This window comes from Pongo pygmaeus, chromosome 7, assembly GCF_028885625.2.
Source record: "Pongo pygmaeus isolate AG05252 chromosome 7, NHGRI_mPonPyg2-v2.0_pri, whole genome shotgun sequence".
Lineage (NCBI taxonomy): Eukaryota > Metazoa > Chordata > Mammalia > Primates > Hominidae > Pongo > Pongo pygmaeus.
In genome coordinates this window covers 104,740,789-104,765,956 of record NC_072380.2, presented here as the reverse complement: position 1 = coordinate 104,765,956, position 25,168 = coordinate 104,740,789, and the positions used below count along the sequence as shown (strand labels likewise).

At 39.8% G+C, this 25,168-nt stretch overlaps 1 long non-coding RNA gene across 2 annotated transcripts; it reads left to right on the top strand.

Annotated features, from left to right (window-relative positions):
- The first annotated feature begins 5,051 nt into the window (after window positions 1–5,051).
- LOC134740120 (uncharacterized) lies at window positions 5,052–21,678 on the top strand. Of its 2 annotated transcripts, none has more exons than XR_010127359.1 (6): window positions 5,052–5,133; window positions 8,072–8,211; window positions 8,601–8,665; window positions 10,483–10,520; window positions 20,512–20,665; window positions 20,947–21,678. It is a non-coding gene; the product is annotated as an uncharacterized LOC134740120 (long non-coding RNA). The 2 variants fall into 2 exon arrangements; XR_010127358.1 differs by having other exon boundaries at window positions 20,493–20,665.
- Window positions 21,679–25,168: the final 3,490 nt, after the last annotated feature.

Genomic DNA, 25,168 nt, shown 5'->3' with positions numbered 1-25,168 from the left:
TCCAGTTTCCCCCAGCCCCCAGATCCCTGGCAACCACAAGTCTACTCTCTGCTTCTATGATTCAACTCATAGATTTCACATAATTGAGATCACACATTATTCGTCTTTCTGTACCTGGCTTATTTCATCTAGTATAATGCCCTTCAGTTTTATCCAGGCTATCACAAATAGGATTTCTTTTTTAAGGCAGAATAATATTCCAGTGTGTGTGTGTGTGTGTGTGTGTGTGTGTGTGTGTGTGTATGTGGTGTATATATACTTATATTATTTTATTTATTTATTTATCCATCAATGCACACTTATGCTGATTCCATATCTTGGCTCTTGTGAATAATGCTACAATAGGCATGGAAATAGAATTTTTAAAAATTATTTTAATGTACAGAAACCAGGATTTTTTTTTCATAGAAATTTGTACTGTTATGAGTGGTTGATATGTGTATGCTTTTTTTGGTATTCAAATCTATGCATTCATTTGTTCATTTAAGGAATGTGTCTTGTTTGCTACTCTGTGTGAAATGTTGTTCAGGAAAAGGGGGAATTTAAAAATTAAAAGTTATGATTTCTCCTAAAGGAGTTTATATCTAGATTGTACAAAAGAGAGAGATTTTCAAGTAAGTATTATGAAATAATAGTTTTACTGGACACCTAGACAGAATGTAGAAGAGAATCACACCTTACTTTGCCTCAAAGAACTCAGGGGATGTGGAGTAATAATGAGATAAGACTTGAAGAATGTAATGATGAACCAGGTGGACAAGAGGAAGAAGGTGTGTCAGGAAGCATAAATAGCATGTGTGGGTCATGGAAGCCTGAGAGAAATGATATGTTTGGAGGCTTGGAGAGAGATAAGGGTGAACAAATCAGTGGAGGCCACCTCATGGAAGTTCTTGAACACTATGCAAAGAAATTTTCATGGGTTTTTTCTTCCTAAGGGAATGAAGAAATTCTGAACAAATTTTAAGCACAGAATGACATTGTATTTTGAGGCTAGAATAAATACTTCTTTTGAGTCCTTGAAGAAAGATAGAATTAGGAGGCACAGAAAAGATGGATCATGGAAGAGTTAGTACATCCTTAATTGTTTTTCATGAGACCACAGAGAGCTACTGAAATGTTTGAGGGAGAGGAGTAATCTAATTAGATTTGCATTTTAGAAAGATTATTCTGGCGACAATCAGAAGGGTGTGTTGAAAGTGGCAAAACTGGAGTGGGGAATGAATAAAGAGACTTGAAGTGGCAGTGGTGAAGATGCTGGGGATAGATACCTGAACTATTTGGGAGATAAAATCTATAGGACTTGGTGTTGGTGGTATGTCAGTGTAAGTGAAAGATCGATGTGTTGGATGACTCTTAGCATCCCCTAGATTTTTCAAATGCTATATAGAAAACATAGGCTCCAATTTTGAGGTGAAAGATTATGGGCTTCTTTTTAGATATGTACGGCTCAATCCAACTTGGAAAATTAGATTGCTATCTGATTAGTCAGGGTTCTCTAGAGGGACAAGACTAATAGGATAGATGTATATATGAAAGGGAGTTTATTAAGGAGTATTGACTCACACGATCACAAGGTGAAGTCCCACAATAGGCCGTCTTCAAGCTGAAGAGCAGGGAAGTCAGTCCTAGTTCCAAACCTCAGAAGCAGGGAAGCCAACAGTGCAGGCTTCAGTCTGTGGCCAAAGGCCCAAGAGCTGCTGGCAAACCACTGGTGTAGGTCCAAGAGTCCAAAAGCTGAAGAACTTGTGATGTTCAAGGGCAGGAAGCATCCAGCATGGAGAAAGATGGAGATCAGAGGACTTAGCCAGTCTAGTCCTTCCATGTTCCTCTGCCTGCTTTTATTCTGGCTGTGCTAGCAGCTGATTAGATGGTGCCTACCCAGATTTAGGGTGGGTCTGCCTCTCCCAGTCCACTGACTAAAATGTTAATCTTCTTCAGCAACACCTTCACAGACACACCCAGAAACAATACTTTGCATCCTTCAATCCAATCAAGTTGACCCTTAATATTAACCATCACACTATCTGTTAGGCAGATGCAAATTTGCCACAAAGCTGATAAGCTTTAAGTTTCTGGGCTCCTCACTGTACAGGTTCCTTCCAAGGTCTCCAAAGCTAAGCTAACAAATTTGTACTCATACTTTTACTTTTTATAAAGAAATCTCCATAGGTATACGCCTTAGGCTCCACAAACCTGAATTTTCACCTCCTATGAAGTGAATGACCATGGAAGTCTAAGCCTATGAAGAGAGATCAGGGCATACAGCAGCATGTAGAGAGTGAAAAGAAAGATTGATGGGAATGTTATTTTCATGCTCATCCATGTGAAGAGACCACCAAACAGGCTTTGTGTGAGCAACAAAGCTTTTTAATCACCTGGGTGCAGGTGGGCTGAGTCTGAAAAGAGAGTCAGTGAAGGGAGATGGGGTGGGGCTGTTTCATAGGATTTGGGTGAGTAGTGGAAAATTATAGTCAAAGGGGGTTGTTCTCTTTTGGGCAGGGGTGGGGGTCACAAGGTGCTTAGTGGGGGAGCTTCTGAGCAAGGAGAAGGAATTTCACAAGGTTAATCGCTCAGTTAAGGTGGGGCAGAAACAAATCACAATGGTGGAATGTCATCAGTTAAGTCAGGAAAAGGCCTTTTTCACTTCTTTTGTGATTCTTCACTTGCTTCAAGCCATCTGGAGGTATACGTGCAGGTCACAGGGGATATGATGGCTTAGCTTGGGCTCAGAGGCCTGACAGTTTTGGCGCTGGTGGTTGCTTGACATAAATGAGCTAACATAGGCAATTTAACTATTTGCTATAAAAGCTTTTCTTTTAATAAATACTTGAAATACACAAAGTCAAAGCACGCAGTGCTACTGATCTTTACCTTATTTTCACAAATTCTTTCTGGAATGTTATAAAAGGATCACTGAATTTATGAGTAATTAGGTTAGAAGAACTTTAGGGTTCCTTGGAGCTTAAAAATTCCATGATTGGCATAGTAACACTGTGGTTACATCCTGTGGCCCAGTCATCCCAAACGGAAACATTAGGCTGTCTGGTCTTTTCCCAGTATACTTCACAGAAACCTACTCATCTTTCTTACCAAGTTTTTCTAGATCACATTTTACCCTGAGAACTGGCACTTTCTCCTTCATGCCTCTATACTTATTACTAGCATATTAATTATAACACTTTACTAATCTTAAATTATATGTCCCTCAGTTACATAAAACAGGCGGTCAGCAAACTACAGCCCAGGGGCAAAACGCAGTCCACCACCTGTTTCTGTAAATACAATTTTGTGGGAAGACAGTCGCATCAGTTCACTTATGTATTTTCTAAGGCTGCTTTTGTACTATACAGATGAAGTTGAGTGCTTGTAACAGAGAATATTGTAAATATTGTAAAATATTTACAATCCAGTCCTTTACAGAAAATGCTTGTTGACTCCTGATATAGAGGGTTCTTTAGAAGAAATAAACAGGACATATTCTTTTTCTGTATCCTCAATACTTAGCAAAGCACCTGGAATAAGGGATATACTCAATAAATATTTGTTGTATGGATGAGTGAGACATACAATTACACTACTATTATTATCCTTCTCATCACATTGTACATTCAGTTATAGATTCCTGTAATTTTTAAAAAATGTTTTAAGATAATCAAAGATGTTTCCAGGAAGGGAAGTCTAACTCACTGAATTAGTTTTGTTGGAAACTTTGAAGACTCAATATTAAGTAACGGAGTTAGGCCTGATGGTCTCCAGAAAGCAAGAAGAATGTAAACAACATAAGAGATGGGGTCAGTACATGCAGAATGAATAGGGCATTTTCATTCTTTCTCAGGCCTCCATCTTTTTTTCACTCAGGAATTAATAATTATACACACTACAACTTGATTTCTACCTGTTTATCCTCAAGAGAATAAAAGAGGAGAGGGAGAATTTTAAGAGAGGATCATGTGATACCACCATTAGCAAAACACCTTCTAAATGATAGACTACCGTAGTAGATTTCATGATCAGATTTATGGGCTTGTTTTTTTTTCCTACAGAAATCCAGAAGTGTCATCTAAACTAATAAAGCCTTCTATTTATCAACACATTTTTCTATTTAGTGTCCTGACTTCTGAAGAAATGCAGTCACAGGCATAGGAACTTGTCAGTATTTTACTGCCTGTTTGTACATTTGGAACACAAACAATAAAAGGAATTAAAATATAAACATCAACTGTATTTTGCTCTATGGAACTAAAATCTCCAAGCCCACAATGGCAATAATGTTGACATAATTAGATAATAATTAAAACAATTTTAGAATTAAAATATGCTGGCTTCTTTGTTGATTGCAAAGATTATATTTTGCACAAACAAGATAGATGGAAACTATTCCTTTTAAGTTCACAAATCACAAAATTGAAAGTCAATTTATTAATAAAAACCCAGCTCAATCTCTGCAGAAAATCACCTACCTCCCAGATACAGATGTATAGTACTGTTCTACCACTTATACATCAAGATAGAGATTATAAAGATTATAGTCAACATTATCAAGTAAATGGATCCATGGAGGTCCAAATGTTTAAAGCTCCAAGTTTTGAGGATAAACAGAGGCAAAATTATTCTTCAGAAAAAAAAGGCTTATGACTACACTGAGTCCTCTTCTGACTCCTCAGTAATGACTTAGGGACTGTGGCAGATTATTTGCAAAGATGACCACAAAGTCCCTTTCTTGTTAAACATGTGACTCTAGCTTTGCCACCTCTCTCTCATTGAGTAGAGTCTATTTCCCCCATCTTGAATCTGGGCTGGGTTTGTGACCTCTTTGATTAATGGAATGTGGTGGAAGTGATGCTGTATGACTTCCAGACTTTTACCTGAAAAGATCTTCTACCTTCTACCCTTGCTGCCTTGGAACCTGGGACCACCATACTGTGAAGACTCCAGGGACATGAGGCCATGTGGAGAGAGTCCAAACCATTACAACCATCTCAGCCATTTAGCCTGATCCCCCACACTAAGTCTGTTACTGGTGTTCTTGTAATCTCCCGGGATAGAAATCAAGAGAGATCACCAGCCACAGCAGCAAAGAAAAAGAGAAAGCTTCATTTAGCTGGTGCACAGGGGAAGACAGCACCATGAAAGGTAAAGAAGGGAGGCTGATTCCTCAGGGTAGAATATGTGTTAGTTTTATAGGGCCTATTCTACAGAAAACTATTTCATTGGGGCATGGATAGGAGGGATTTCTCTAGCACTTGCACAGTGGCTTTACATGCTTCTTCATACAATTCATGTAACATTAACATTTTAAATCTCCACCTCTGAGCATGATTTTTAGCATTAAAATGAGAAAAAAAGGATCACTATGAGTTGAAGCTTAAGCCTAGCTGTGCATTCAGGGCCTCGGTGAAGTCCCTAGCCCCAAAACCAGGAACTTGTGATTAATAGTTTCTTGAGCCTTTGACGCTGATTGGCTGTAGATGAAGTAAGATACAACTTGAGTTAAGGGGCCTTTGTTCTTTTTCTCCAGACAATATCAAAACAGAAAACCAGCCAGCTCGTCTGTCTCAACTGTAGCTCATGTATGAACTAGGCAATTATGGCAAAAGAACTACCCAATCAATACAAGCAATAATTTGTTGACATTTTTAGATACCATGGCTTGGGTTGGTTCATTATGCAGCAAGAGATAACTGTTACAAAGCACAAGAATATTACAGAAAATACAGAGAAGGACTTTACCATTTACTCAATGATTATCCAGTGATAGTTGTGGAAGCAACTGCAACACTCATTTTTACTGTTCTATATTCATGTTATTTTTAAGTCCCAAAATATCATTATTCTTATTGGTACCATGTTATATTTTCTGTATATTGAGAAATCTAAAACCCAAATTATGTATGCCAAGAGCCTTAACCACAGAATCAATGCTACAGTAATGTTTTGATTCCAAGAAATTTGCCCTCATTTTGAAAGTATTCTGAACATATCAAATAAATAGATCCATGGATCCCTCATGTGTTTAAAATCTTTTTGGGTTATCTTATTATTTTAATTTCCATTTCTTAGGTTAATTGGGAATCTTTCATGTTTATAATTCACTTTTATTTCCCCAGAGTTAATTTGGGCCACCATCAATTCCAAGGTCTCTGATGGAGTGGTTTTAGCGTGGAGGTAGGAGAGAATACTGAAAGCAGGAGGGAAAATATGTTTGGTGAGTTAGGAGAGGAGGAACATGGAGATGAAGTTTCTTGGGCCCAATTCTCAACCTTCTCATGAGGCCCAAAATCTTCATTTATTCCAGAGCTGAATTCCCTCAGGGCCCTTCTGCTTTACTTGCTTTTTTTTCTTTGTATAACTTCAACTTCTATTTTAGATTCAGAAGTTACACGTATAGGTGTTACACGGGTATGTTGTTTGGAATACTGATCCTGTTACCCAGGTGATGAGCATAGTACCCAATAGGTAGTTTTTCAACTCACACCCTCCTCCTTCCCTTCCTTCTCTAGTAGTCCCCATGTCTATTGTTCCCATCTTTATGTCCATGTGTACCCAATGTCTAGCCCTCACATGTAAGTGAGAACATGCAGTATTTGATTTTCTGTTCCTCTATTAATTTGCTTAGGATTACCCAAAGGAAAACTAATTGTTCTACCAAAAAGACACATGTACTTTTATGTTCATCACAGCACTATTCACAAACCAAAGATGTAATCAAACTACATGCCCATCAACAGTGAATGGGTTAAAGAAAGTGTGGTAAAAATTAGCCAGGCATGGTGGTGGGCACCTGAAGTCCCAGCTACTCAGGAGGCTGAGGCAGGAGAATGGTGTGGACCTGGGAGGTGGGGCTTGCAGTGAGCAGAGATAGTGCCACTGCACTCCAGTCTGGGCAACAGAGCAAGACTCTGTCTCAAAAAAAAAAAGAAAAAGAAAAAGAAAAAAGAAAGTGTGGTACATACACACCATAGAATACTACACAGCCATTAAAAAGAGAAAAGTCATGTCGTTTCACTTGGTTTTTCCTGTTAGAGACTGGTTCTGGTTTTTAGGGCCTCGTTCATTCCTCCTTTAATAATATTTATCTTAACCAAAACACGCTTCCTTGGTCATCCTCCCTGAGGAAGCTCTGCTCACTCAGGGAACTCAGGCCTCAAAGACTGTGCCCTGGACAGACTCCTTATCAAGTGCAATAGTAACTGAGAAATCACAGTTGAAAATGATGGAGATTCTATTTGATTTTTTTCTTGTGCTATTTTAGTATTGGATAAATAAATACGAAAATACTGAAGTGCTTATTTTGCTTCAATATTGAAATCACAACGTGAGAGCTTGTTCACTACTGCCAAGAGCTGAGTTTAATTTTGATTTCAAGATTTACCACTTCCATAGTCCTCTAGCTCACCTCTTGATGCAGCCTCTGGCTTGTTTCCTCACCAGTCAGCTACACTACCATTGATCACTATTTCATAATTAATCCTTTGAGGGATCCATGTCCTTCATTCAGCCTCACCTGTGGGAAGGGACATTCCCATTATTACTGGCTGAGGCATGAGCAGATCCTCCAGGCTCTGTGAGGCCCCTCTGTGACCTTTGACTTCATGTCATCTGGGTTTATGCAGCATACTTACTTCTGCTTGGCCTAGAGTGTCTCAGTGTGTCTTTTATTCCTACAGCCCCATCAGACCCCAAAATAATAGTAGCAATTACTTTTGAGCACTTACTACGCACAAGGCACTGTTATAAGAATTTTGTAAGCATTCATTAAATGGTCACATTATCATCATCATCATCTTGTTGTTACCCCTTAAGTCCTGTGGCGATATGTTTAGTCACTACTCTCAATAATATGAAACAACTTAACACGAATTGTTTCCTGCCTTGGGGCTTTATCCAAATTTCCAAATACTTATTACAGAAGCTTAAGAAATATTTTATCTCTTCCACAGCTTTGTAGAGAATTGCAACACACATTAGCATAGTAAATCTTGATAAGTTTATAATTATTTTTGAAACTTATTTAATCTTATTTAATCCAATATTTCCTAACATTATTAACTGTGGAAACTTTCTCCTGTAGTAGTTAACAGTTCTGCAGAACATTTTAGAAATGGTAACATAAGTATAAACAACAAAACAGTGAGATTCTGATACCAACTTCCAGTTCCTCCTCACCAAGACTTTGTGAAAACTCTTCAGCTCATCTGGCAAAATGAACAGGTTATGTTCTGGTACCTTCTGGATGTTCTTTTTAATATCTCACACTTTTCCAGGCTTTTGCTGGTCTGTAATTGAAAGTCATTTTTTCCTATGGAGGCCCTTAATCTTATGTTTCTGTATAACTTATTAAAAGGTTATTTTAAGGGCATGAATGAGAGGCCTCTTAAAGTCTCACTCTTCTTACTGCCCAGAGGTAGTTGGGCAGTGTTTGTTCTATGCTGCCTCTTTTTTTCTAATTAGAGTGATCTGTTTGTTATCTACTGTCTGGGTTCTGGGTGATCTGTTTTCTCTCTTTGTGAAGCAGGGAGGGTGGAGTTTTTAAATATCCTTTTGGCAGGAAGCATAACTTTCTGATATGAATCTAAACTGGGAAATCAATCTCTCCTCAGGCAAAGACGCAGATACCAGGACACTTCCTTTTGAACGCTTGGCTGCCAAAGCTAAGACACATGGGGTAAGGAGATGAGAGATCTATTCCCAATACTCCTAATGATTTTTTTCTGCGTTTGAGAACAGAATATCCAGGAAAGCATGTTATATGTATGAAGTTCTTCATTGTCCAACAGCAATCTCATAGATACAGGTCAAACCGATATCTAAAGACATTGGTGCTTGATAGAGACTGACAGAACAAAAAACAAGGAGAACCATTACAAAGTCATTTAACAAAAATAGCTCCTGGCATTTTAATCTTACTCTGTGATTCTGGTGGTAGTCAGTTTAACACTATTTTGATTTATTTAGCACTGAGAATGGTACTGCCTATATGTAGATCTGAGCTAGCTGACATTTCCTAAAGGAATACAACGTTGCGAAAGAAAAATTTGTATTTTTATTATTATTTGTATTAACCACTTGAGGTATTCTTCTAAAATAACATTCTAAGATAGCATTGCCCAAAAGAAGTTTCTGAAATGATGGAAATGTTCTGTAATCCGCACTGTCCAATATGGTAGCCAACAGCCACATGTAGTTATTAAGCATTTGAAATTTGGCTAGTGTGGTGGAAGAGCTGAATTTTAAATTTCATTTAATTTTCATTCAGTTTAAATTTAAATAGCTACATTTGTCTAATGGCTACTGTACTGAGCTGTGCAGCTCTAAGAAGCTTGCTGTATAGTTAGCCAATAGAAGTATCAAATCAAAAGGATCTTTGCTTGTGTTTTCCAAAATTAAGTGAAAAACACACAAATCATAATCTGTAGTCTGCCATCTATGTTTCTATTTATGGTAATGTTTATGTGTGAGTTAGTCAAGTAAGAGACATAGCAATGTAGGCCATTAAACATATTGAGTCTCTAGGAGGCACCATGCCTGGTACTAGGTGCAGGAGAAGATAGCAGAAATCACACTAGACAAGGTTGTGAAAAGTAATTTATAGTATCTGGGATAAATTGATCATGGAATAAGAAACAAAACAAACAATTAGGCAAAATAGTAATTAATGCACTAAAGGAGAATGTTAAGTACTCACAAGCCAAAATATTTAGATGAGTTGGGTTTTCTTTTACTGACAACAAAACAAACAAGAAAACACAAAGCTGGTAAGGAAATCTTAATCTCGGCCTTGTTTGGTGATGATTTCTTGTCACTTTTCTTCTGCCTTACCACCAGAGTTCAGCATCCAGATCTCGATTGAATACATTCTGAGTCCTAGTGGATTCAGAAGCTTAAGCATTCAACAAAAATAATGCATTCCCGAATACTCCTAAAACTTAACTTTAGTCTGGGTTGGCTCGGGTTTAACTTTTAGTCATTTTTTTTTTTTTGTAACTTTAGCACACGGCAAAACAAAATTGAAATGTCAATAAAAAAATATACTGCCAAATACATTGGAACATTAAAAAGGCCACAGGGGAGATTTTGACAACTAGTGATAAGTTAAATTTAAAGTGACATAAGTACATACAGTTGGCTAAAGTAAGTATAATTTACTTGTCAATGTAACAGCCTTTAAAAAGATTACCAAATCAGGAGGTTATAAACCATTACATGAAGATTGAGTTATAATATTCTTTCCAAACATTAGCAGAGTAAATTGAACTGGATGAAGCAAAGAAATGTACAGATGAAAAAAAAAAAAAAAAAGATGAAGGAAAAGTAAAATGTAATACAGGAGGAATAAAGTAGTTGAAAAAATTAGAGTGAAATAGCCAGACTCCAGTGGGAAATGGATTTTTTAATGTGATATATCCATAATCTGATTTTGGTTTTAAATGCAAAGTAAAAATATGAGAAAAGCATTGATATCATAATGTGTTCTCTTTGCAGATATGTGAATTGATTCTTACATGATATGAGAGATATAGGTGAGTCAAAAGACTGCAGAACTTCCAATTTTATCTCCTCAGCCAGTTATTAACCAATCATTTTTTGAAAGTCCAATATTAAATGGATACCAAAAACCTATTTTCATTCATTTTGCTCTGAATGACATTTTATAAGTTTAAAGTTCTCTAGCTTCAAGTATTTTTCTTATGCTTTAGTCTAAACGTTATTTGATTTTACTTTATCTTATTAAATTATCTTAGTACACCCCTTAATGTAGGTTAAAATGCTTAGAAGAATCACTTAATTTCTTCGTTAATCTATTTTCTGTTTTTAAAAAGCCTTAATACCTTTTATTTATTTTCCCACTCAGACTTTGTCTCAAATTATTCCTTTATTATCTTTTACTCTCTGATATGTAAGACACTGGCTATAATTTTTTAATCATTTTAAGTTAGTCCTGCTCTACATATGCAAAATGATGTGGGAACTTGACATCCCACACTTCCTTAAATACTCAAGATTTATTTGATCTGATTGTCTATCTTCAGCAATTGCCTCAGTTTACCCTACCCATTTCTTGGTTACCTGCAACCCTCCAACAAGCATTCCTACAGACAGATTGCTTGGTCAGGGGTGCCCTGAATGAAGTTAGATGTATTTGCCTACCCAGTCCCCAATACATGAGAAGATGACATATGATTCTCATCTTACAAAAGAAGGAGTGATGTCAGTCCAGGTTGTCATGAGTTGAGTCTGGATGTAAAACTTGAAGTGATTCTGGAACATAGAGATAAGCTATCTCTGATCTTGAAGACATGCAACTTTTGAGTAAATTACTCAGCTACAGAGATCACGGCAGGCATGAACTACAGGTGGCTAATAGCCTATATAATTTTGGTGTATATACAAATTATTGTCATTTATAGGGAACTGTAAAAAAAATACCAAAAACATTTTTGCTTCTTATGGGTTTTTTTGCTTTGTTTTTTGTTTTTTTTTTGAGACAGAGTCTCGCTCTGTCACCCAGGCTGGAGTGCAGTGGCGCAATCTCGGCTCACTGCAAGCTCCACCTCCCGGGTTCACACCATTCTCCTGCCTCAGCCTCCTGGGTAGCTGGGACTACAGGCACCTGCCATCATGCCCAGCTAATTTTTTGTATTTTTAGTAGAGGCAGGGTTTCACCGTGTTAGTCAGGATGGTCTCCATCTCCTGACCTCGTGATCTGCCTGCCTTGGCCTCCCAAAGTGCTGGGATTACAGGTGTGAGCCACTGTGCCCGGCCACTTATGTTTTTCTTTTTTTAAAAAAAAAACTCTAAATGTATTGCGTGTTGGTATAATTTGTGTTTTGGGTTTCTTAGGTTTTTATGTTCACACTTTATAGCCTGGAATCCCTAAAACATACAATATTATATAAACTTAGCTTTATGTATAAACTATCATTACTCAACTACTTGAAAATATTTTAAATTGTGATGGCTTTCATTTTGGTCTTTTCTCAAAGCAGATTCAAATGTAATTTTTGCCTATGCCAATCTTTGGGCATTTTAGCATTGGTGCCTTATAAGAACTTATAAGAACTTCCTTCCTCTTAACTGGCTATAAATTATTAGCCTATTAATTGGACATTACAAAGTAAAGAAGTTTCTTTAGTTAAAAATATAAATCTTGTTGAAACACAGACACAAGAATGATTCATTTGAATACTGCTAACAATTGCCCCTTCCACACACACATTGAAAGCTATGTCCTTACTCTCTAAGTTAAATGTGAGTGATAATTAAAATGTAATATTAAAAGTTTATCAAAACTTATATTTCTGTAAAGTATTTAAGTCCCATACACCAGAATAATATATAACTAAAGTAGCATATATTTCACACATTATAATAAAAATCTATTTTTTCAGGTATCAGTAGAAAACTGCAAATGTATACTTCATACAAATGTAAATTAAAATTATAGCCATTCTTTCACCATGGGAAAAGTGTTGGAAGGATATTTTCAATCATGAAGTGTGTAGGTACACTCATTAACCCATGGGAATTAACCATCTGGCACATCATATCCTTACAGGTTTGAAAGAAAAATAAGTCCTTCTCAACAAAACACTTTCCATTCACTATGCAGAACAGTCATTAATTGAACACTCACTGTTGACTTGAAACACAAGGAAATAAGATCTGTGGCACAGAAGCAGGTCACCCTTAAAAAGTTATTAGAGCCCCAGTGACATTGATAAAAGACCACTCAACAACTTTTTGCCAACCCAAAGACTCAACAACAAAAAAAGACATCTGTGTACAAAAAAGCGGTTCCAACCCTGGGCATCTGCAGGAGTTTACATTCCAGGTCTGTTTATCTATATACCTATATTAACATTCCATAGATTAATCACTGCTCCTCCACCCACAGATCTAGTTTTGGAAGATGATGGTACATTGAATAAACCTGAAATGCACCTGTGTTGACATGCAGTCCAATTTCATTAGTCTCTGTGATACTACAGAACCACCAAAACAGCAACCCAAGACCTTCTTACCCCAAATAAATGGGACAAGTAGTTAGATGTTAAGAACAAAAATGTTGGTAGAAGTAAAATTATTTACCCTAATATTCCCACACTAAGACAGTACACTATAACTTCAAGCAATATAAATTATATATACCTTGTTAACAAAGAATCATAAAAACTAAACATTTGTTCTCTTACAAAATCAATTCTTATCACTCTGTTATGGGATCACAGTAGTACAGGAGGATGTCTTCATCTGTTGAGTGAGCATTATTTGAGTGCCTCCTATGGATTCACATTTCTATTTGAGGCTTAACAAAACACGAAATAAGTAAAGGATGTTGCTCAGGAATTCAGACTGTAATTAGGGCAAAAAGCTACAGACACATGAGTCAACTAGTAAATAATTCTTAGGCTACAGGCATGTTTATGAGATTATTCTGGAAAAATCTTGAAACCACTGTAAAGTAAATTTAATCAAAAAAAGTTTCTTGTACCAGGTAAAACTTAATATATGAGTTTAAAAGAAAAAGAGGCTTTGGATTGGAGGGGAAGAAATGGAAAAACATTATAAAAGAAGGAGAAATGACAGAGGGGAGGGGAGAAGAAAATGTTTCCTTGCTAGAATAGAAGGCCCCATGAGAAAGCAGTGAGGGATGAATTGTGAAAGATACATTGGGGCTAATGGAGATCCTTGGATATTGAAGTATAGGGTTTGAAGCAATAGGAAGATACTCTATATTTTTCTTTTTCAGAAAACAGAAATATTTAATCCTTTTTCCACAAACTAGAACTTGCTTTACCCTCAGAGCATAGCTTGATATGCATACATACACACTTATAATTCATTTAACAAAGTGTTAGTTAGACTGGTATTGCAGTGCAGGACTTGGGAGCGGATCACTGCAGGAGAAAAAGATGTGAAAAAAGCCACACTTCTGACTGGTCATCAGGAAAGTCAACATTTTTCTAATTCTATCTTGTTACTTATTATCCCAAATTATTCTTTATCATAATCTTTCTTTTCAGGGGAGAGAATTATTATGAGAAGTGCTGCCATGAATTTTTCTTTCCCACCATCAGTGCACGAGCCCAAAATGTTCTCAATCAAACCCACTCACCCACTTCCAGAAACATGTCAATAGGGTGATCAGTTCATATCCTGAAATTTCTGTTTCTCCCAATATGCTGTGCTGCCAAATTCTCTGAAGTCCCTGAACCTCAAAATTCCAAGTATCAAAGTCAGTGCCAGGAGTCAAACCTGAAAGATAAAAGCAGATAAGTCCCCTCTGCCAGCCCTGGGTTTCCTCTTCTCAATAAGAATAATTATAATAACAATAATTTTTTTTAAAATCCTAGTTCCCTGTAATTACAGAAAAGAAAAACTTTTTGCCGGGGAGGAGCCAAGATGGCCGAATAGGAACAGCTCTGGTCTACAGCTCCCAGCGCGAGCGACGCAGAAGACGGGTGATTTCTGCATTTCCATCTGAGGTACCATGTTCATCTCACTAGGGAGTGCCAGACAGTGGGCGCAGGTCAGTGGGTGAGTGCACCGTGCGCCAGCCGAAGCAGGGGCAAGGCATTGCCTCACTCGGGAAGCGCAAGGGGTCAGGGAGTTCCCTTTCCAGGGGTGACAGATGGCACCTGGAAAATTGGGCCACTCCCACCCGAATACTGTGCTTTTCTGACGGGCTTAGGAAACGGTGCCCCAGGAGAGTATAGCCCGCACCTGGCTCAGAGGGTCATACGTCCACGGAGTTTCGCTGATTGCTAGCACAGCAGTCTGAGATCAAACAGCAAGTCTGCAGCGAGGCTGGGGGAGGGGCACCCGCCATTGCCCAGGCTCGCTTAGGTAAACAAAGCACACCACAGCTCAAGGAGGCCTGCCTGCCTCTGTAGGCTCCACCTCTGGGGGCAGGGCACAGACAAACAAAAAGACAGCAGTAACCTCTGCAGACTTAAATGTCCCTGTCTGAGAGCTTTGAGGAGAGCAGTGGTTCTCCCAGCACGCGACTGGAGATCTGAGAACGGGCTGACTGCCTCCTCAAGTGGGTCCCTGACCCCTGACCCCCGAGCAGCCTAACTGGGAGGCACTCCCCAGCAGGGGCAGACTGACACCTCACACGGCCGGCCAGGTACTCCAACAGACCTGCAGCTGAGGGTCCTGTCTGTTAGAAGGAAAACTAACAGAAAGGACATCCACACCAAACACCCATCTGTACATCACCATCATCAAAGACCAAAAGTAGATAAAACCACAAAGATGGGGAAAAACAGAGCAGAAAAACTGGAAACTCTAAAAAGCAGAGTACCTCTCCTCCTCCAAAGGAACACAGTTCCTCACCAGCAATGGAACAAAGCTGGACGGAGAATGACTTTGACGAGCTGAGAGAAGAAGGCTTCAGACGATCAAATTACTCTGAGCTACAGGAGGATATTCAAACCAAAGGCAAAGAAGTTGAAAACTTTGAAAAAACTTTAGAAGAATGTATAACTAGAATAACCAATACAGAGAAGGGCTTAAAGGAGCTGATGGAGCTGAAAACCAAGGCTCGAGAACTACATGAAGAATGCAGAAGCCTCAGGAGCCGATGCGATCAAATGGAAGAAAGGGTATCAGCCCTGGAAGATGAAATGAATGAAATGAAGCGAGAAGGGAAGTTTAGAGAAAAAAGAATAAAAAGAAACGAGCAAAGCCTCCAAGAAATGTGGGACTATGTGAAAAGACCAAATCTACGTCTGATTGGTGTACCTGAAAGTGACGGGGAGAATGGAAACAAGTTGGAAAACACTCTGCAGGATATTATCCAGGAGAACTTTCCCAATCTAGCAAGGCAGGCCAAAATTCAGATTCAGGAAATACAGAGAACGCCACAAAGATACTCCTCGAGAAGAGCAACTCCAAGACACATAATTGTCAGATTCACCAAAGTTGAAATGAAGGAAAAAATGTTAAGGGCAGCCAGAGAGAAAGGTCGGGTTACCATCAAAGGGAAGCCCATCAGACTAACAGCGGATCTCTTGGCAGAAACCCTACAAGCCAGAAGAGAGTGGGGGCCAATATTCAACATTCTTAAAGAAAAGAATTTTCAACCCAGAATTTCATATCCTGCCAAACTAAGCTTCATAAGTGAAGGAGAAATAAAATACTTTACAGACAAACAAATGCTGAGAGATTTTGTCACCACCAGGCCTGCCCTAAAAGAGCTCCTGAAGGAAGTGCTAAACATGGAAAGGCACAACCGGTACCAGCCACTGCAAAATCATACCGAAATGTAAAGACCATCGAGACTAGGAAGAGACTGCATCAACTAACGAGCAAAATAACCAGCTAACATCATAATGACAGGATCGGATTCACACATAACAATATTAACTTTAAATGTAAATGGACTAAATGCTCCAATTAAAAGACACAGACTGGCAAATTGGATGAAGACTCAAGACCCATCAGTGTGCTGTATTCAGGAAACCCATCTCATGTGCAGAGACACACATAGGCTCAAAATAAAAGGATGGAGGAAGATCTACCAAGCAAATGGAAAACAAAAAAAGGCAGGGGTTGCAATCCTAGTCTCTGATAAAACAGACTTTAAACCAACAAAGATCAAAAGAGACAAAGAAGGCCATTACATAATGGTAAAGGGATTAATTCAACAAGAAGAGCTAACTATCTTAAATATATATGCACCCAATACAGGAGCACCCAGATTCATAAAGCAAGTCCTGAGTGACCTACAAAGAGACTTAGACTCCCACACATTAATAATGGGAGACTTTAACACCCCACTGTCAACATTAGACAGATCAACAACACAGAAAATCAACAAGGATACCCAGAAATTGAACTCAGCTCTGCACCAAGCAGACCTAATAGACATCTACAGAACTCTCCACCCCAAATCAACAGAATATACATTTTTTTCAGCACCACACCACACCTATTCCAAAATTGACCATATACTTGGAAGTAAAGCTCTCCTCAATAAATGTAAAAGAACAGAAATTATAACAAACTATCTCTCAGATCACAGTGCAATCAAGCTAGAACTCAGGATTAAGAATCTTACTCAAAACCGCTCAACTACGTGGAAACTGAACAACCTGCTCTTGAATGACTACTGGGTACATAACGAAATGAAGGCAGAAATAAAGATGTTCTTTGAAACCAATGAGAACCAAGACACAACATACCAGAATCTCTGGGATGCATTCAAAGCAGTGTGTAGAGGGAAATTTATAGCACTAAATGCCCACAAGAGAAAGCAGGAAAGATCCAAAATTGACACTCTAACATCACAATTAAAAGAACTAGAAAAGCAAGAGCAAACACATTCAAAAGCTAGCAGAAGGCAAGAAATAACTAAAATCAGAGCAGAACTGAAGGAAATAGAGACACAAAAAACCCTCCAAAAAATAAATGAATCCAGGAGCTGGTTTTTTGAAGGGATCAACAAAATTGATAGACCGCTAGCAAGATTAATAAAGAAAAAAAGAGAGAAGAATCAAATAGATGCAATAAAACATGATAAAGGGGATATCACCACCGATCCCACAGAAATACAAACTACCATCAGAGAATATTACAAACATCTCTACACAAATAAACTCGAAAATCTAGAAGAAATGGATGAATTCCTCAACACATACACCCTCCCAAGACTAAACCAGGAAGAAGTTGAATCTCTGAATAGACCAATAACAGGAGCTGAAATTGTGGCAATAATCAATAGCTTACCAACCAAAAAAAGTCCAGGACCAGATGGGTTCACAGCCAAATTCTACCAGAGGTACAAGGAGGAGCTGGTACCATTCCTTCTGAAACTATTCCAATCAATAGAAAAAGAGGGAATCCTCCCTAACTCATTTTATGAGGCCAGCATCATCCTGATACCAAAGCCTGGCAGAGACACAACAAAAAAAGAGAATTTTAGACCAATATCCTTGATGAACATTGATGCAAAAATCCTCAATAAAATACTGGCAAACACAATCCAGCAGCACATCAAAAACGTTGTCCACCATGATCTAGTTGGCTTCATCCCTGGGATGCAAGGCTGGTTCAATATACGCAAATCAATAAATGTAATCCAGCATATAAACAGAACCAAAGTCAAAGACCACATGATTATCTCAATAGATGCAGAAAAGGCCTTTGACAAAATTCAACAACTCTTCATGCTAAAAACTCTCAATAAATTAGGTATTGATGGGTCATATCTCAAAATAATAAGGGCTATTTATGAGAAACCCACAGCCAATATCATACTGAACAGGCAAAAACGAAGCATTCCCTTTGAAAACTGGCACAAGACAGGGATGCCCTCTCTCACCACTTCTATTCAACATAGTGTTGGAAGTTCTGGCCAGGGCAATTAGGCAACAGAAGGAAATCAAGGGTATTCAATTAGGAAAAGAGGAAGTCAAATTGTCCCTGTTTGCAGATGACATGATAGTATATCTAGAAAACCCCATTGTCTCAGCCCAAAATCTCCTTAAGCTGATAAGCAACTTCAGCAAAGTCTCAGGATACAAAATCAATGTACAAAAATCACAAGCATTCTTATACATCAATAACAGAGAAACAGAGAGCCAAATCATGAGTGAACTCCCATTCACAATTGCTTCAAAGACAATAAAATACCTAGGAATCCAACTTACAAGGGATGTGAAGGACCTCTTCAAGGAGAACTACAAACCACTGCTCAAGGAAATAAAAGAGGATACAAACAAATGGAAGAACATTCCATGCTCATGGGTAGGAAGAATCAATATCATGAAAATGGCCATCCTTCCCAAGGTAATTTACAGATTCAATGCCATCCCCATCAAGTTACCAATGACTTTCTTCACAGAATTGGAAAAAACTACTTTAAAGTTCATATGGAACCAAAAAGGGCCTGCATCGCCAAGTCAATCCTAAGCCAAAAGAACAAAGCTGGAGGCATCATGCTACCTGACTTCAAACTATACTACAAGGCTACAGTAACCAAAACAGCATGGTACTGGTACCAAAACAGAGATATAGATCAATGGAACAGAACAGAGCCATCAGAAATAATGCCACATATCTACAACTATCTGATCTTTGACAAACCTGACAAAAACAAGAAATGGGGAAAGGATTCCCTATTTAATAAATGGTGCTGGGAAAACTGGCTAGCCATATGTAGAAAGCTGAAACTGTATCCCTTCCTTACACCTTATACAAAAATCAATTCAAGATGGATTAAAGACTTAAATGTTAGACCTAAAACCATAAAAACCCTAGAAGAAAACCTAGGCAATACCATTCAGGACATAGGCATGGGCAAGGACTTCATGTCTAAAACACCAAAAGCAATGGCAACAAAAGCCAAAATTGACAAATGGGATCTAATTAAACTCAAGAGCTTCTGCACAGCAAAGGAAACTACCATCAGAGTGAACAGGCAACCTACTAAATGGGAGAAAATTTTCGCAACCTACTCATCTGACAAAGGGCTAATATCCAGAATCTACAATGAACTCCAACAAATTTACAAGAAAAAAACAAACAAACCCATCAAAAAGTGGGTGAAGGACATGAACAGACACTTCTCAAAAGAAGACATTTATGCAGCCAGAAAACACATGAAAAAATGCTCACCATCACTGGCCATCAGAGAAATGCAAATCAAAACCACAATGAAATACCATCTCACACCAGTTAGAATGGCAATCATTAAAAAGTCAGGAAACAACAGGTGCTGGAGAGGATGTGGAGAAATAGGAACACTTTTACACTGTTGGTGGGACTGTAAACTAGTTCAACCCTTGTGGAAGTCAGTGTGGCGATTCCTCAGAGATCTAGAACCAGAAATTCCATTTGACCCGGCAATCCCATTACTAGGTATATACCCAAAGGACTATAAATCATGCTGCTATAAAGACACATGCACACGTATGTTTATTGCGGCATTATTCACAATAGCAAAGACTTGGAACCAACCCAAATGTCCAACAATGATAGACTGGATTAAGAAAATGTGGCACATATACACCATGGAATACTATGCAGCCATAAAAAATGATGAGTTCACGTCCTTTGTAGGGACATGGATGAAATTGGAAATCATCATTCTCAGTAAACTATCGCAAGAACAAAAAACCAAACACCGCATACTCTCACTCATAGGTGGGAATTGAACAATGAGAACACATGGACACAGGAAGGGGAACATCACACTTCGGGGACTGTTGTGGGGTTGGGGGAGGGGGGAGGGATAGCATTGGGAGATATACCTAATGCTAGATGACGAGTTGGTGGGTGCAGCGCACCAGCATGGCACATATATACATATGTAACTTACCTGCATGTTGCGCACATGTACCGTGGAGCCTAAAGTATAATAATAATAATAATAATAATAATTTAAAAAAGAAAATAATAATAATAATAATAAAAAGAAAAACTTTTTGCCAAGATCGTCTCCTCCCCTTTCCTCATTCCCGCTCCCCCATCACTCTGCCAACAAGGTCTTCTCTCCCACCTGAGGGCTGGACCACATGTGATTCCTGTGGCACGCTACTTCTCCTGAGCACTCTACAGTCACCCTCTAGCCAAACCCAGCACCAGTCAGATGGGGAGAAACCACAGATAGGAAGGTGCTCACATGCGGGAGGTCACAGTGGAGCCTCCGTGAGAACTTGTGAGTGACCTCCAGGGCATCCTAATTCTTGATCACTCATCACTGCCTCATTTCTGTCCCTCTCCCCAACCCTGACCTTCAACACTGGGGGGTCTGAGTGAATGGGGACCTGCCCAAAATCAGGGCCCAGGAGAGGATGAGAGAAGGGGGCTCTTTCACAGTCAGTCAGTGATTCAATCTTAGCTTGTCGAAGGACTACACTGGAGGCTTTCCACCACTACCCCAGTCGGTTCCAACAAAGGTAAAAAATGAATGTTCCTGATTTTCTTGTGTAATTCCAGTCACCAGAAGAAGGTTACAGGCCATGAACTGCAGACTCAGGAAGATAAATTGGCAAAGCAGCACTGTGATGGAAGAGCTGCTGGCAGCAATGTAAATACTGGAGCCCAGTAGAAAGAGTTTAAGTCGAGGAGGCATGAGGACAAGGTGATCTGTAATTGCCCTTGTTTGCATGGGTGAGATCTCACCATTCCCATACATTCATAGAGCAACCCACAGAGTGAACTGTATACCAAGTGAGCAGAGGATAAAGTAGGATGATCACAGGAAGGGTAAATAGGCCCCTGCCTAACCTGGAGTACCCTCACAACATTTGCTCAGCAATTTATGACAAGTCTGCTTTTTATCCTGCTGTAGATATCTAAATGAGCCCAGTATCCCAGTTAAGTCCTGAACCCCCAAAATTCATCTAGGCTCATATGCTGTCTTATTGACATTGCTGCTCATTTCCTGGTTCCCCCATATCATCTCTCCAATTTGTGTGACTGTCCCACACCACACAACCATTTTTAGTTTTTGTTAGCTCTCATTCTAACCGGCTCTGTGGATTAATGTTTTAATTTTGATCTTACCATCCCAATTCCTACCTCAAAGCCTTTCTCCTAGTTGGAATCTAGCCTCAAGTCCTAAGTGCCATGCACCCTTGAGATTCACATCCTTGTCTATTTTATGTCCAATTATATCTTCTATTCATTTGAATTCACATGAATTATTAAAATCAGAATTTGAATGGTCTCTGCTACTAAATCTACTTTCTAAAGTATATGTAGTTCAGGAATCACTCTAACTTCCTATGTACTCGAACTAGAGAAGTCTTATACTCCATCCAAAGCCAAATGTATTAAACCACAAAGCCTTTGCCAAAGCCTTTGGCTTTTGGAATTCAGACTAGTGCCTGCAACAATTCCTTTGCAAGTTAAGATTTGGAGAGTTTACTAAACACATGAAAGACTGAAATTAACTCCATAGCCACTTCCTTAATACTCCATTCTGTGTTACTCTGAGAGACAGTTTCTTTAAGTCCAAATTTCTAAGGAAAGATTCTTTGCGCAAGACATTCCTCTAGCACTTCGTGCTTTTCCTTGGAGAATTTTCTCAAACACTCATATGACCAAGTACAGTTTATAAGGCCAGCTACTTTCCAGATATTGAAATTCCTCAAGTCTTAACCCCAGGTGGTATGGCCATAAGCACAAATTTTCAGGAGAGTCATGAATTTTTAATAATTTTTTTGGTATCAGTAGGCTTTTGCTATTTTTCTTAGCTTGTTCATTTTCCCACTCACACTTGTATGCCATCTCTTCAATTCCAGTTTCAAAATGAGACAGCAAAACTTTTGAAAGCAGAGTTAAGAACATTTGACCACTTGGTACACAGAACAGAGTAGCAATAGCCTCTCCCCACCCCCTTGATTAAACATCCCAGACCAGAAATGAATGTTAAAATCTCAAATACAGAGATAGAATTCTACTAGGTGTCAGCTGTTCCAGAGTAGATTTAAAAGGCTGGGCTCTGAATACCACATTAGAGGCAGGAATTCTGAAGGCTGAGAACCTAGTCCCATTTATTAGTTCTTTCATCCAACCTCCACTTACCAGCACTGGCTCTTACTATTCCATTCCACCACAGAGGCTATAAAGATAAATAAGGTTTTGTGCCTGCCAGATATATTTCTTCTTGGCTTAAAGAGAGACATATTGCTGTTGTGAATACAGCTTATCTAGTAAATACAATTTTCCCATCTACTTTTATTCATCTTCAGGTCCTCTCAGTTTCTGCCTAAAGTTTTACCTATATTAACTCTAGTACCTTGGTCTGTAGAGGGTACCCAACAAGTGTCTGTCAAATGAATGAAAATGCAAAGGACCAAATGAACATACTATGTGCCAGTTACTAGGTGAATAAGAAAGACATGGTCCTGACCACATCTTACAGTTTGCAGAGATTACAATGGAATAAACAAGTATTTGTGAAAGGTGACAATGTTCTAGCAGCCCTTGCTCACTCTTGGTGCCTCTTCGGCCTTGGCGTCCACTCTGGCCATGCTCAAGGAGCCCTTCAGCCCACCGCTGCACTGTGGGGGCCCCTCTCTGGGGCTGGCAGAGGCCGGAGCTGGCTCCTTCTGCTCAATGAGAGGTGTGGAGGGAGAGGAGCAGGCAGGAGCCGGGGCTGCATGTGATTCTCGCAGCCCGGCACAGGTTCTGGGTGGGTGCGAGTGGGCCCTGCACTCTGGCTGGCTGGGGCCTGCTGGGCTTGATCAGGGGACGAGCTCCCTCTGGGCTGCCAGCTGCTGGCCTTGATCAGGGAATGAGCTCCCTCTGGGCTGCCAGAGTGCCCGGGCTAGGTGCCGCAAAGTCCTGCAGCAAGTGCCATTGAGAAGTGAAGCCTGCTGGGCTTCTGGGTCAAGTGGAGACTGGGAGAACTTTTGTGGCTAGCTAAAGGATAGGAAATGCACCAATCAGCACTCTGTGTCTAGCTAAAAGTTTGTAAACGCACCAATCAACACTCTGTCAAAATGTACAGATCAGCTCTCTGTAAAACGGACCAACCAGCTCTCTGTAAAGTTGACCAATCAGCTCTCTGTAAAATGGACCAATCAGCAGGATGTGGGTGGGACCAGATAAGGGAATAAAAGCAGGCCACAGGAGCCAACACAGCAATCCCTTGGGTCCCCTTCCACACTGTGGAAGCTTTGTTCTTTCACTGTTTGCAATAAATCTTGCTGCTGCTCACTCTTTGGGTCTGCACTGCCTTTAAGAGCTATAACACTCACCGTGAAGGTCTGCAGCTTCACTCCTGAGGCCAGTGAGACCATGAACCCACCAGAAGGAATGAACAACTCCAGAAATGCCAACTTTATGAGCTGTAACACTCACCACAAAGGTCTGCAACTTCACTCCTGAGGCCAGTGAGACCACAAACCCACCAGAAGGAAATAACAACTCCAGACATGCTGCCTTTAAGAGCTGTAACACTCACCGTGAAGGTCTCCAGCTTCACTCCTGAAGTCAGTGAGATCACAAACCCACCAGAAGGAAGAAACACCAGACACATCTGAACATCTGAAGGAAGAAACTCCAGACACACCATCTTTAAGAACTGTAACACTCACCACAAGTTTCCACGGCCTCATTCTTGAGGTCAGTGAGACTAAGAACCCACCTATTCTGGACACATTTTGGCAACCAGGAAGGAACTATTGCCTGTCGCCAAGAGGTGAGACTATCGCCAAGAGGTGAGGCTATTGCCTATCACCAAGCAGTGAGTACCATCAGACAACTTTCGCTTGCTAGTCTGTCCTATTTTTCCTTAGAATTCGGGGGCTAAATACTGGGCAGCTGTCGGCCAGTGAAAAGCGACTAGCACTGCCACCAGACTAAAGACACGGGGTCAGGCTTTCTAGGAAAGGGCTCTCTAACAACCCCCAACTCTTTCGATTTGGGAGCGTTGGTTTGCCTGGAACTAGCTTCCACTTTTCCTGTACTTCTGGGCTGAGCTGAGGGTCGACAAAGAAGGAAGCCATTCAGCTCCGGGGTCCTGACAACAAGTTTGTTTACCCTGCGGCCATGAGTGGAACTCTGAAAGTCATGTTGCCCAAGCGAGACTTGCCCATCTATCCTATCTACCCTGACCCTTGTCTCCTGGGTCCTAATGCCTGCCAGATAAACTTCCTCTCGCCTCTCTTCTCCGAGGCTAGTTCTGCTTCTAAAAACCTCTCCCTGTCTCTGGTGCTTTTCTAGTTTCTCCTATAAGAATGATTTCTAGTACAAACTCCAGGACTCTGTTACCTTCTTCTGGCACCTGGGCTTGCCAATCAGAAAGACATAATTTTTGCCCAAAGCCCCACCATAGGGGGGACTATCTGGAATTTTAGGATCCCACCTCAGACAAGCAGGCCTAACAAAAGCTATTCCTGAAGCTAGGATATGGGGAACCTGATAAATTTTATCCTTCTTATTTATATAAGTGAGGACAAAAGGTGTCACTCTTCCAACCCTGGAGATCCCTTCCCTCCCTCAGGGTATGGCTCTCCACTTCATTTTTGGGGCATAACATCTTTATAGGACAGGGGTAAGTCCCATTGCTAACAGGAGAATGCTTAGGACTCTCACAGGTTTTTGAGAATGCGTTGGTAAGGGCCACTAAATCCAATTTTTCTTGGTCCTCTTTGTGGTCTAGGAGGACAGGCAAGGGTGCAGGTTTTCGAGAATACGTCAGTAAGGG